This window comes from Melitaea cinxia, chromosome 8 (assembly GCF_905220565.1).
Source record: "Melitaea cinxia chromosome 8, ilMelCinx1.1, whole genome shotgun sequence".
Lineage (NCBI taxonomy): Eukaryota > Metazoa > Arthropoda > Insecta > Lepidoptera > Nymphalidae > Melitaea > Melitaea cinxia.
Window position 1 is genome coordinate 13,085,212 of NC_059401.1, and position 15,531 is coordinate 13,100,742.

A 15,531-nucleotide genomic window follows, 5' to 3' on the forward strand; every position below is an offset into this window, starting at 1 on the left:
CCGCATCTGGGGAGAGGAAAGCGGTCGAGTAAACCAACTTAACAAGTTGTAATTTATTTTGGTTTGGATCTATTTGACGATGGTGAGTTTATTACATGGGTGTCATTAGAAAATAAAATAACTAAGGAAACGGATTAAAAATACGGATTATCTTAACAAACTTAATACATGTTGTAAATTGATAAACAAAATGAATAATAATAGTAACAATAAACACTTTACTCCTGTGTCGGGGTCCGGAAACATACACAATACAAAAGCACAAATGTCCAGACCACGGCAATCATATGTATGTGTAATACAAATATTTATTAATTATATACTATATGCCATGTTCAGGGATCAAACTAGCAACTGAAAATGCAGCGGCCACATCCTAGTGACCGTTGGGATCATCGTCGTTATTTATAAAATAAGAAATAAATATTATTTACATAAATTAGTAAAAGCAGTACTATAGAAATGTTTTAATAAATTAACTAATCTACAACTATCGGCTTCGTTAAATTTTTGTGTGTGTTATATATCTGTACACTATTAATTCATACGATTGTATATCGGTACATATAAAAGTCAATATGTCAAGAGACATATCAAAGTCTAGCCTAAATCACAACTGTGAAAATGTCATCCAATTTCATGCAGCAGATTTGTACTAAAATAACGTTGGTAGGTACTCGTATTTTAAATAGGAATATTCGATTAGAAATGCTTTATATATAATAATAATTTATTCATTTCAAATTTAAATCCATACAAGTATTATAATAATAACTTAAAAACTTAATAACTTAAAAACTAAGGTTAGTACGACACTTTGATTTAATATAATTGTATGAACAAATAAGCCGATTTCATTTTCCCTTTAATACAATTCTCGACATTGACATTAAAAATCAAATCATAATAAAATTCAATAAAAATAAAAATAATAATAAAAATCCAATAACTATTAAAATCCAATTAATATAACAATTAAAATCAAAGTCTAAATTAAAAAACCAATCAAAAAAGTCAAAAAAAAATAATTAAAAATACATCCATATTAGATAATTTCAATAAAAAACACACTTAAAATTATAATCAAAGTCAAAATTAAAATCCAATTAATAATAATACAGTCCAAATTATTAAAAGCATCATATATAAAAAAAAAAAAAAAAAAAAAAACAATAAGTCACTGTTGCCCTGGTACTAAGCACATCAACCTACGTTGGATTGGGCAGTCTGTGCGTGAAGCAATCATCTTGAGGAGGCTATTTCTACTGTCTCTCAACTGTCTTCATAAAGAGGCAACTTTGTTTCGAATTATTACTACTTGATAGAAATCCGTATGAGTTTCAGCAAACATAAGCGAGGCCGAGCAATAGGAGGCAGCCGCAACAGCGTCCTAAAGATGTTGTTATACTGAACATGCAAGACTCTGGCGTCCCGACGGGTATGATTCACCCGTAGGCTGCTCTGGCGTCCCGTCGGGTATAACTTACCCGTAGGCTGCTCGTGTAAAAAGACTAACAATATGCCTTAAATACAGTAATTTTTACTGGAGTGGAGCATCGAGCAAATCTATTATACCTACTGTTCAACAGTTTTATTTTTGTTGTATTTACAGATCACTCATTCAAGATTGTAATGAGCTGGAAGCTTCTTTCAAAGGGTAGTTTAAAATTTAACTAGAATAAAATGTACGAAAATGGATTGTGTTCCGAAATAAATAGGGTCCATCGGATGAAATGTGTCCAAGTCGACTTCGTAGAGGTTTTTTATAGCTGATGACTAAATGAGTCAACTCGGAACTCGGTCAAATCGGATATTTAAAAAAAACCTATTCACAATCATCATCTGTTATATTCTATTGTTGTTTTCATCTATTGTTTTCAAACTGATATTCATATATTTGTTACTAGCCACTCGCCTTGGCTTTGCACGGGTGCAATGCTGATACTAAATATAAAATATAATATAAAATAAATATAATATATAATATATGTGCAAAAATGTATTTATTTACGACATCACATTAGAAACCTCTAAAATTATCAATGTATTCTAATTCTAAAATTATTGTATTCTTGTTTTTATTGATCTATTTTCTAAAGAAAACCGGATCAAAATTCGTCGCGTAGTTTTAAAGATCTAAGCATACAGACAGCGGGAAGTAACTTTTTAATATTATACTATGTAATGATAAAACAACAGCTAGCCGTGTTGAATGTTTTATAAACCCCATTCGCGACCTCATTTGCCCTATGATATGGGTATTCTGTTCAAGTCAATTTTTTTCTTGGTCATTCTTTGATAGAGTTTACTAGAATCGTAAAAAAATATTAAATATATTAAAATATTCATATTGGCATAAAAAAATCTACCATGATTAAGAAAAAAGTGAGAATACTCGTGTTGAAATTAGAAACTATCGAAAGGATACTTTGTAGAATTGTTTTCGTATACCGCCCTCTTGTGGGTATATTACGAAATCAAAAAGTTTGAATGTGATGTTATGTGCTCCCGCTAGATGGCTTAGTGACGCTATGATTGTATTTGTTCTTCACTCTACTTAAAGCCACCTACCGAATATTTCTTTAAACTTTTCCAGTACAAAACTTACAAAGTTACCTAGTCTCGGCGTTTATGGTTAGATGACAGCAAACAAAAATTTAGACTATAATACCTATAAGCGCTTTAAGAAAATAGTGACTCATTTTTGTCACTCAGCTTAGCCACGCATCTTGATTAATTAAATCCTAGTAAGTTAGAAGATTAATAAATGTTGAAACAAGTATTTTGCTCTGATCCAGTAATTTATAGTACTCAGATCTTTGAATTTTAAAATTATCATTTATCTAAACATTTTACTTAAAATTCAAAAGAGAATAATTGATATTTTTTTGTAAACTGTATAAAATTCATGTCCACGTCCAATTCAAACCATTCAAACCCACGTCATGTCTGAAATTTTAGTTTGTTAACATAAATGAATACAAGAAAAAATATAATTAGATCTTAAAGTAATTAAATGTATAACCTATAACAATTCTTTTTCATTATACTATAACTGTTTTTCTAAATGTAAGCTTCTATATAAATATAAAGTATATATATATAAAGTCTTATAAAAAATTTTATTCGGCAATTAATTATTATATCGTCAAAATCGAACTCTACCCTCCTTTGAAACTGTATGGTGCATGAAACGTTGAAATATTCCCATACAAAAAAAATCAAATATCCAAGAGTCATGTAAGTTTTTTTAATGTCTATTTCTACTGCGGAAATACAGTTATATACCGTTTGTTATAGCTGACGTAGATTTTTTTTTACTAGGTCATTTAAAAGTTATGACGTTAATATTTTTTTAAACGTAGTAACAAGCACTGTTCTGTTTCTACATCTTCTAATTTTATTTATTTAGTTTTGTTTGAACCATGTGCAGTGGTCTCGTTATATATAGTATATTTATTAAATATGATGTTAAAAGATTTAGATAAAGGTTGTTAGACCTTCCATCACTCAATGGACCTTTGGATCTGTCTGGGGAAGTACCTGAATAGAACAAAAGACTACACCAAAATACTGCTTTCAAGTAGTATTATGATCATGTAATCCGGTTGCAACTTTAAACACACTCCTTTGTCTCGAGAACGATCATAATTATTCAAAAGATATCAGAAATAAAATACAAAACTGTCTATAAACAGAAATAGATTAAGTCCGTAACATCTCACTGCTAGATATAGCCCTCTTTTCCATATAAGAAAATAGAACAGAGAATAGAGAGAACAAATATTAATGAAAGCTTTTTAATTTCAAACACACAAGAATCAACTATTACGCGTATAACTTCGCTACGGCAAAATCTTTAGTCAAATTTATGCACCGAATTTATGAAGACCACATGGCCCCTGGAAATTGTATGAAACGACATTCCTTTCGAAATGCGTCTTAATAATTGTGACGCATCGCAGCAAGTACGATTTTTTATTAGACGAGGTAGTGGAGAGTAGAAAGGTTCAATAATGTTATACCATAAATCTTAACATAATGGTTAAAATTTATTCAATGGTACTTATACTAATTAATACATTTATTTATTTATTTACGCTTTACCTTGATAACAAACATTGACAGTATTAAACAATTTCGGTTCGGGACTTTCCCTGGAAGATAGAGGAGATTGTGAAGCAATATATAGGCTACTTTTTAACCCGCATTTTCGGCGAAATCCGCTCAGATAGATATGAAATAACCAAACATTTTTCTATTAAATACGAGAATTTTTGCAAGCACAAAAAAACTAAATTCCCAAAATGTGTGTTGTAATAATACAAACATAACAGATTGATGTTATACGTAATTTTAAATAAATATTTTAAAACATAAAATAATAATTACTAGGCAGAATTCAATGAAATTACGTCATGTTTTTGAAATGAAACTTCTTTACGCACGCTTGACTTGAGGAGTAAGCTGGTGACAAGAACGTTACGAAAAGTGTGATCGAGCGATGCGGCAAGATAGAGAGAGGTATTAGCACATATTTTCTCTATTTTTTCATAGCCAGTTACGTTTCGTATATCTAAGACACAGTGCAGTGCACAGTGGTTGGTGGTAGAAGGGTGAAAATTTAGGGTTGTATATATTTTTCAACGCCAAATCATAATAATATAAAAAATAAATAACTTATCTAAAAATTATAAAAATTATGTGGTGTCATCGGACACCAGGTAGGAAGACCAGTACGAAGTTCCTTAGGATAGTATACAAGCAACATAATTTGAAAAAAAAATGTTGAGTTTTATATATATTTTCTAGTTCTTGATTTTTTTTTATTTTGTTGATTGGTTTTTAAGTACATAAAAGTATTTAGGAAATTTAGTATTTTAGAAAATAACAAATACCGTAAAATAAAATGAATCAAACAAAATAATAATAATAATAATAATAATAATAATAATTTAAACTATTAAGTGAAATAAAAAAACATATGTCTATTTATTTTTGTCGACAGTATAAAATTACATAAAAAATTAAAAAAAAAGTTTACTAGTAATATTTTAGTTTTACAAACGTCATATTATACAGTCGTGTGACTGATATTACGTCACTTCCGTTATATATTTTTCTTACGGTTTTAGTATCACATTTTTTTCAGTTCGGTCGCCCAGCCAAATGTCAAGCCTACCGTAAGGAACTTCGTTCCAAAAAAAACAAATAAATAAATTAGGGGTGGACTACCCTTAACATTTAGGGGGATGAAAAATAGATGTTGTACGATTCTTAGGCGTATCCAATATGCATACAAAATTTCATGTGAATCGGTCAAGCCGTTTCGGAGGAGTTTAACTACAAACACCGCGAAACGAGAATTTTATATATTAGATAATTTTTATAAATATAATAAAGAGTATCCAGATAGAATATCGACAAAAAGGCAAACGAAATCGTAGTTATAACTAATAATCAATATTCGAACAAAAAAAAAAAACTACATAAAATAGGTTAATTCGTTAGAGAGCTATGATGTTTAGACAATAACATTATTGTATAAGCATATTATTTTAAAAAACAAATTTAAAAAACTAAAGTATAATTTTAACAAATACCAAATTATTTAAGGATAAAATATCTTTGACGTGATTATCCGACTATTTTGATTTACCTAACTTTTTTTTTCAAGTAAGACTTTTTATTAAATTTGAAGGGACGTGCTTGCTTTAATTACTGGGCTTGAGCTAGAAATAATACCAACAAGGAATATATTTATAAAATTAACATCACAACATCACACAAAAGCACTGATGTAGGTACATTACTCTTGACACATTGATATATAATGAATTATACCTAAGATCTTTTGATCAAAGGTCTTAGCTCGTCACGAAGTACCTACAAATTATTAATTATGAATATCCTTAGAAAAGCATTTATACTTCCTTTTTATAAAAATTTAAAGTTTGTTTTTTTCTCCTATTTTTAACCGACTTCAAAAAAAGGAGGAGGTTACTCAATTCGACCGTATATATATATATATATATATTTTTTTTTATGTATGTTCGGAGATAACTTCTTCGTTTATGAACCGATTTTGATAATTCTTTTTTTGTTGGAAAGGAGATATCCATAGTTTGGTACCATGATAAGGAAACCAGGATCTGATGATGGGATCCCAGAGAAATTGAGGGAAACTTTCAAAAATCGTAAGGGTGACTAGTAAATTTAATCATGTTTTCATTAAGTACTATAAAGCACTACTATTTCATAAAGGTTTGGAGTCGATCTGATGATGGAGAAGAAAGATAGTCGAGGGAACTCTTCACCAATTTATAGCAATTACCTGCTTTTTGAACTTAATTCGTTTCTATTGATGAGAACTTTGCACCTGTATGAGTTATAAGTGCCATTACAGTCTGATGACGGAGACAAAAGATAGTCGAGGGAACTCTTTAACGATTAATAGCAATTACCTGCTGTTTGAACTTAATTCGTTTCTATTGATGAGAACTTTGCATATGTATGAGTTATAAGTGCCATTTCAGTCTGATGATGGAGACGAAAGATAGTCGAGGGAACTCTTCAACGACTTATAGCAATTACCTGGTGTTTGAACTTAATTCGTTTCTATTGATGAGAACTTTGCACCTATATGAGTTACAAGTGCCATTACAGTCTGAAGATGGAGACGAAAGATAATCGAGGAAATTTTTCAACGATTTATAGCAACTACCTGCTGTGTGATCATCTGTGTCGCAGGACCAGGTTTGATGATGGAGCCCATAAACACTCGAGGGAATTTCTCAACAATTTACAGCAGTTACCTTTTGCTGTTTGACGACCGCTTTGATATAATGGTGCATGTGCCGTGTCGGCGGCGCCTAAATACCGACGGTCGCGGGTTCTATTCCCGCTCGGAGTGGATATTTATGTTTATACAAATATTTATTTTCGGTCTAATTGTTAATCCTTGTGGTTCTCCCAACCTAGCCTCAGAGAACACGCTAGGCTGTCAGTCCCGGTTGTTATTACGTACACCTGATAGCGAACTTTACTCATAGTATGTCGACGCGTTAGCGCAGCAGTCACAGCACCGGCTGTTGCGCTGGCGTTAGTGGGTTCAATCCCCGCGCACGATAGACATTTGTATTGGCCATATAGATGTTTGTCATGATCTGGGTGTTTGTGCTTGTGTATTGTGTATGTTTCCGAACCCCCGACATAAGAGAAAAAGCATACTTGTTAGGTCTACCCATCACTAAAAATTGTAAAATAAAATAATTTTTAACAAAAAAAAAACCGACTTCAAAAAGGAAACTAAAAAGTGAAAAATAAATTTACTTAGTACAAAGTAATTCGTATTTTGATTTAGTTAATCAGAAATGATTAAATAAATATTTTATAATTTTGAAGTTGGTGCCAAGTAAATACTACAACAACCTGGCTACAATAACAAATACAAACAACACACACACAACAAATAAGTACAAAGAATAAAACCTAATAGTCAATGAAACAAATTATGAAAGAAAACTGAATACAACTTACGAGTAGATACTAGACTAGTTATTGTTTTACTTGGCACCGACTTCAAAATTATAAAATAGTTATTTAATCATTTCTGATTAACTAAATCAAAATACGAATTACTTTGTACTAAGTAAATTTATTTTTCACTTTTTAGTTTTCTTTTTGAAGTCGGTTTTTTTTTTGTTATTATTGTAGCTCTCTTGTGCTAAAAATATTTGAAAAACTTCTTTATTTATTACAGAATGTCTTGATATTTATTTAACTATTAGCTTATTAATGTAAAATAAAGGCTTACTCAATTTAATTTCTCTCAAATTTATTTTATATCACCATTATGATATTCAACAATATTTTAATCTTGTCTTGTGGACTTTGTAGTATCTTGGAAAAATCGGCTTAGTTCGTCGCTGAGAGCCGATTTAACTTAATGAGACTAGTCCTACGATATTAATGTTTGAGTTGTATGTAAAAAACATTTGTTCTTTTTCAAAGTTTTTCATATTCAATTAATTTAATTATTCTTATTATTACTTTAATTTTCATTAAATATTATAAAGCTGAAGAGTTTGTGTGTTTGTTTGATTTGAATTTAATTTTTTTTTTGTGTTGGACAGTCCATTTACCGAGAAAGGTACATACGTTTAACGTTAACGTTAATAGTGACGTTCGTTTTTTTTTTGTTTAATTAACGCGAGTGAAGCCGCGGGGCAGAGCTGACTAGCTAATATATATCGCACTTTTATGGTTTATACGATTTTACTTCCAAATTTAACAATATTTTATATAATAACACATTACGAACTACGAGTCAAAGACAACTGTGGTGTAAGTCATGTGAAAATAAATAATTTGAGAAATAATTATTTATTTATTTTATTTATTTATTAAGATATATGTAAAAATGAAAATACGAGTTACTAGTAAATAAGATGCCATATAAACTCATTGGAGTTTTACCAGACATCGGTATTGTGGACGTTATCACTAGGTAACTAGGTACATAATATGGTTAACTTAATGTCGAAGCACATCATTTTATTATCAAAGCATTTAATAATTATATAATAGTCGTCACATATAAATATAATGAATTGTTAATTCATTTTAAGTAAAAGTATTTCTTATAATAAGTGTGTTTGCAGGCAAACGAAGAAAAACAGACTTTAATTATATCGACAAGTAATACAACGTAGGTAGACGAAAAAAAAGTCAAGTAAATACGCATTATCAAAGATTACTTCAAAAGTTGTAATTAGATCTCGATGAAATTTGAATGTGACCACACGATAAACATCGTCTTTCGATTAAATTAAAAATCATCAAAATCGGTACACCCAGTAAAAAAATATGCGGATTTTCGAGAGTTTCCCTCGATTTCTCTGGGATCCCATCATTAGATCTGCTTTCCAACAAAAAAAGAACTATCAAAATCGGTTCATAAACGACGGAGTTATCCCCGAACATACATAAAAAAATATATATACGGTCGAATTGAGTAATCTTCTTCATTTTTTTGAAGTCGGTTAAAAATGCAATACAGTGATTTAAGTATAAAATTGCTTTTAAAATATTATAGCTGAATCTGATCAAATTAACTACATTTTGCAGCTTTCAGAATAACCTTGTTATATTCTTTGAAATAGCGTGAACGTTACCTGAGTAGCAATGCGTTACCTGATCATACGAAATAATCTATACGTGGGCGGAATCGCGTCAGCAAGGCCCTTTCCTTGAACGAAAACGGCTGAAGTTTCTCTTGCAGAAATAAACGTAGACGTACCAAAATATCTTTTGTTATAGAAAATGCAAAATATAATAATCCACGGCAATCAGAAAAAATGTTAGTGATGTATATTTTTAATTCAAAATTTCATAATGGTTTATGGATAGATAACTCCTGTTTATTATATTACTTTGTGTTTTAAAGTTGTAATAATAATCTATAAAGGCAATTGATTTTTCAAATATAGACAACAAAAATATATGTGTTATAAAGAATTTATTAAGGCTTTACAAAAATATTTATTCACCAATTTTCGAACACAAATTAATTCCAGTATATCTTTTTGATTTGAAGTTTAAAATTAGTGTCCTTTATATTCACAGAACCAAATTTATTTAATAAAGCGGTGTTCTAGTAGTCTCTCTATCTGTATCAAATAAACTTCTTCTCAATTTGCAAACATACTTGCAACATCAAAAGGGTATACAAACATAGGCTTAATATCAATTGAGCAAACTAGAGATTCTTGTTCAACCCTTCATTAACCAACTTTAAAAGTTAAGGAGGTCAATTTGATTACCAGGGTCGGCTCGCGCTACGAGTTTTTCGACAACTTCGGCCAAACTACCACAATGGCGAAAAGTCTGTTTCTTTAGCTTTATTGGATACTCTTAATTTTTTAGCAGCGTGATCCTGATCCCATGGGAATTGTGGGATAAAAAGAATATGTTGCATATGACCTCGTTTGTCTTATTCTAGCCGTTCCAGAGACAGTTCTAAAGACATATAGACAAGAATTTAAAAACATTTTTAATTATAAAAAAACAAAAACTATACAGACGACAAAACAAAGAACATTTTTTTGGCATGCAGTATGTATTTTCATTTTATTTGATTATTTACTATTTATATATTTTATTTAAACTTTTTGAGATTTTTAGTTGTTTTGTCCTCATGAAAATAGTCGTACTTCATTTAAAAAAATGTTTAGATATTTCATATCTATCTAGGCGGTAGATACTCTCGCGTGTCAAATGCGGTTTCTCTGTAGTCGTAGCAAGTAGCCTATATGCTGCTCCACAGCCTTCTCTATCTTCCAGTGAAATTCTCCCAAAAATACAAACAAAAAGACAGACAAAGGACAAAAATTTTAGTATCGTGTAATTTTTTTTTACTACAATTTGATATATTATGTATGAGTCTGATTGTAAAAGAGAAAAAAAATGTCAGAAACATTTATCTAGTGCACATTCCATATATATAGGATATGTATCTAAAACTATCAGAAACCTGTGAAATAGTACCCAGTAATTTAAATTGAAACATATTTTAAACCATTTTTCAGAAAGGTATATTAATCTATTAAATTATAAATAAGTGCCCAAGGTAACTTCTATTTTAATTTAGTAACAGATTTAAATAATTTAAGGCCTTCTTTTCAATGGACAAAAATAGGTCGCTGTAAATGTCAGCTATTATTATATTAACGTTTTGGTCAAATGCAGTTGTAACATAAATAGTTTTATTTGATCGCAAACAAACAAAAATCGACTTTAATGACATCGACCAATAATACAACGTAGGTAGACGAAAAATAGTCAAGTAAATACGAATTATTAGAGGTAGCTCAAAAAGAAATTATCATATCTCAATAAAAATTTAAATGGGGTCACACAACACGCACCACCTTACGACTGAAAAAAGAATCTTCGTTAACGGTCCATCCAGTAAAAAGTTCTGAGATGACACACATAAAATAAATTCAGTCAAACTGATAATTTCATTCTAATTTGAAGTCGGTTAAAAAGGAACGAAATTTTACCTAATAAATTTTAAATGATTTGGCTTAGGTATTGCTTTATTTTTTTATTAAATAAAAACATTTAATAATAATAATAATACAGTACTTGATTCAAATATGACATTAAAGATGTTTTGATTTTTTTTTAGAAAAATCTATTATTGAATGCTGCTGTGTGGTTACGGCAGCAAAGAATATAGCCACGCCCTCTCTTCTCGTGGGTGTCGTAAGAGGCGACTAAGGGATAACACGGTTCTACTACCACCTAGGAACTTAAAAAGGCCGACCGATGGCGGGATAACCATCCAAGTGCTGACTTTGAAATACACAGACCGAAGACGGGCAGCAGCGTCTGGTGTGCGACAAAGCCAGCTCTGCGGTCACCAACCTGCCTGCCCAGCGTGGTGACTCTGGGCAAAGCATATGAGTTAACGCCGTTTTTGGCATGAACTTGTGGAGGCCTTTGTCTAGCAGTGGACTACGATAGGCTTAAGTGATTATTGATACTAAATCCAAAAAATAATTTTATTTATTGATGCGCATCGCTCTGAGACTATTGAATGAACTTAAACGAAACTTAGAAATTTGAGCTTATACTACGAATTAGGATAGCCACCTTTTATCCGGAAATTCGGCACAGTCTCTTGGGAGAAGGGATAAGAATAATATTGTGTAGTACAATTTCGTCCGCCAACGAGGTTGAGCCGCCAATGCAGGTTGGCGGATATATTCCCTACTATGAGTAACGATCGCTATCAGGTGTACATGATAACAACCGGGACCGACGGCTTAACGTGCTCTCCGAGGCACGGTGGGGAGACTCACAGGGACTACACAAACATCCAGACCACGGCAAACACCTGTATGGCCAATACAAATGTTTGTCATGTGTGGGGATCGAACCCATAACCGCCAGCGCAACAGGCACAATCCATAGTTGTGACCGTTGCGCCAACGCGGCCTCAAAAAAAAAAAAGAAAGAAAAGAAGTTATATAACTTCATAATTCACTTTTCCCCCTGAATCAAGTGTCCTTATCGAATTTTATAACGTTTCACCATAGTATGCTAATCTAAGCACTATTCTAGTAACGGTTACAGACACATCTTATTTTTGTATGAAGAACGGGATACATATTTTCGTCTGGACCCTCACATAAAACCCGTCGTGATTGAACTGTATGCTGACTACAATGAAAACGGTAGTATTTCGTATGGCCCGCCAGTTTTACGAGTCGGGTGCGCTGTGACTTGTGAATAACAAAAAGTATTGATATATAAAAGTCCCGAATGTTCCTTTATGTGTTATATTTTTATACACTGTTACTATCTTATTGTGAAATCCTTTATTTGTCCATAAAATGTAATTTTTAGGAAGCTAATTTTATTTTTATTTCTCATTGTTGTTTTAACGACTAACCAGAATTAGATGGATACACGATAGTTTAATCTTCTTAGATGGAGTTACGTTTTATTGTAGGATTACTTTACGGTGTTTCTATTACCTTGATTATATTAGTATTAAATCCTCTTTGTCTTCCCTCTAAGCTGCTCAGACGAAGTCTTTTAATAATACTAATTTAACCTTAAACATTACATTATGTAAGTGTAGGTATATGTTTATCTATATACACGAATGTGTATGTATTTCTCGCTCATGTACTTAGTTTAATGATTTTCTATTTTTTTCTTTGGTATTCTTTTTAATTTGTTCTTTTTCCGATTTTGTACATCTACACATAAATACCTACCTTGTACTCATGTAAAGCTGGCAGTGGTGTATCTAGACGATGCTTTAAGTGAATAATGTATTCTGCAATAAACCATTACATAGGTAAACAAATAAAATAGGTCTCGTATAATTTAATTTAATTTGAGGATTATTATGTGTATTGATGTTACGACTACCAGATATAGAGTGAATATCCAAATAAAGAGACCATATGTTATCAGGTAAATGCTGAATAGACAAAGCCGACGCCGGTTCAGGTGTTGTAATAGACGGTTAAATGGATTCGCATTGAATTATGATATTATTTGATTTATTGTTTCTGCTTCGTTTGTTTTGGTTTAGTTTTAACCTACCTAAAAAAAAAATTATATTAATTTTTTAGTAGTAATAGTAATTCATTTATTTGTATTAACAGTAAAAATATTAAATTATAATTAATTTGTAGCGTATCGTTTGATGATTTTAGTTGCAATTTAAATGTTTTTGTAAATCTTTTATATATCTTAATTGTTATGTATTCTAATGTAAAATTTATACTTAAATCTTCTATCTTTATGACAGAACCCCATTTACTCGGTCAGCTTTCATAGTATAGGTATTACTTTTGAACTACTTACCAAACTGATTTACGAATACTTTTTATTAAATTTTTAGTCTACAGAAATTTTAATAAAATAAAAATATAATTGGAAAATATTGTCCAGTAAATTACAAGGAAAGTAATGAAATTTTTAATTTTAACGAAAACGTATTTTTTACAAATATTTTTGATTAAAATTGATACTACTCTGAAATAGAATATTAAACAGAAAATCCGTTGTTATTTTCCAACAAAAAATTGTTTTATTAAAATTTTACAACGATTATTTTCTCTTCATTTTATTATTATATCTTTTTTCTTTAAAAGAAAAAAAAAATTCTGAAATGGTTTTTCTACTAGAAACGTGACGTAACAAAATGTGAGATACAATTAATTATCAAATTTATATGTATTATGTTCAATTTATTTACATTTGAGATAAAACAACCACTTAGCTGGTTTGATTCGTTATTAATAGCTAGATTTCACTGATACATCACCTACCGTACTAACCAAAGAGTCTTCGCTCGACTTTCATTAGGAAATTTTTATAAAATTAAATTTGTATTCCAATATCTTGAATCCTTATAAAATAATACCTGTTTTGAGGCGACTTCAAAAAAAGAGTAGGTGTTGCCTCATAAAATTTTACTGGATGTATCGATTTTAATGATTCTTTCTTAATTCGAAAGTTTGTGCTTGTCGCGTGATCCTATTGAAATTTAAGCGAGACCTGATAAGTAGCTTTTTAATTTTTATTTGATAGTGCGTATTTAATTGATTATATTTTCAACTATCTACGTTGTATTAGTTGTTGATGATAATCGAAGTTGGTTTTGTTGTTTGCAAGCAAACACAATTATTTGTGGGTTAAAAAAAATGTAATAATTGCGTTTGCTCGCAAACCAAAAAAACCGACTTCAATTACATTGACAAGTAATACAACGTAAGTAGATGCAAAATAGTCACATTCGATCAAATTTAAATGAGAGCACAAGAACGCCATTAAATGGCGTTGCGAGTACACACAGGTACAAATAAGAAGAAGTACTAATCATCACATCTCGATAAAATTTAAATTAAATCACAAGGCAAATATCAGCTTTGATTAAAAAATAATAATCATTAAAATCGGTATACACAGTGAAAAGTTTTGCGGTAGAATACAACGTAGGTCGAGGAAAAAATAGTCAAGCAAATACGCATTATTACATGTAACTGGAAAAGTACTTGTTAGTTCTCAAATAAATTTCTGAACATACATTTAATAAAAATACAATCGAATTGAGGATCTCCTTCTTTTTTGGAAGGCAGTTAAAATATTAAAATGCTCATTTAACTTGTACTTTAAAAAAAATAATACAAAAATGCTACCAAAATACTTTCTACCTAATAGTTACCAAAAAACATTTTGTTGAAATATGATATGAGGGTAACTGAGATTTATTCGCATTTATGTTTCGAAAGGTTTATTTGACTATAGGAACGCTTTTATAAGTGCTTTCGCAATGTGAACGCTGTATGTTCAAATTCAAATTCAAATTCAAAATATTTTATTCAGCATAAAATTATTACAATTTCTTACTGAACGTCATGAGTCTACTACCAGTTCGGAAAGAAGAAGCCTCTGACCTGAGAAGAACTGGCGGAAGAAACTCAGCGGGACTAATATCATTTTTTTTTTACAGTAATGTTTTTTTTTCCCCAAAGCAAATCGAATTGAACAATAATTTTATAAGTTGAAATAGCCTGGAAGCGATCACATCATTCCCAAGGCGTACTGTCTTCTAGAAAATCATTAATCGAATAATATCCTTTACTACACAATCGTTTTTTCACAATTTTTTTAAATTTAGCAATAGAAGCTTTTTGAACGTTTTCTGGGAGCCTGTTGTATAAGCGTATACATTGTCCATAAAAGGAATTACTGACTCGGCGTAAGCGAGTTACAGGCACTACAAGTTTATGTTTGTTCCTAGTATTAATGCTATGCATGTCACAATTCCTGGGAAATTCGTGTATATTTTTATGAACATACATAACATTTTCGTACACATATTGAGAAGCAACAGTCAATATTTTTATTTCTTTAAACTTATCTCTTAATGATACTCTAGGGCCTAAACTATAAATTGCACGAATAGCTCTTTTCTGCAGGACAAAAATAGTATTGACA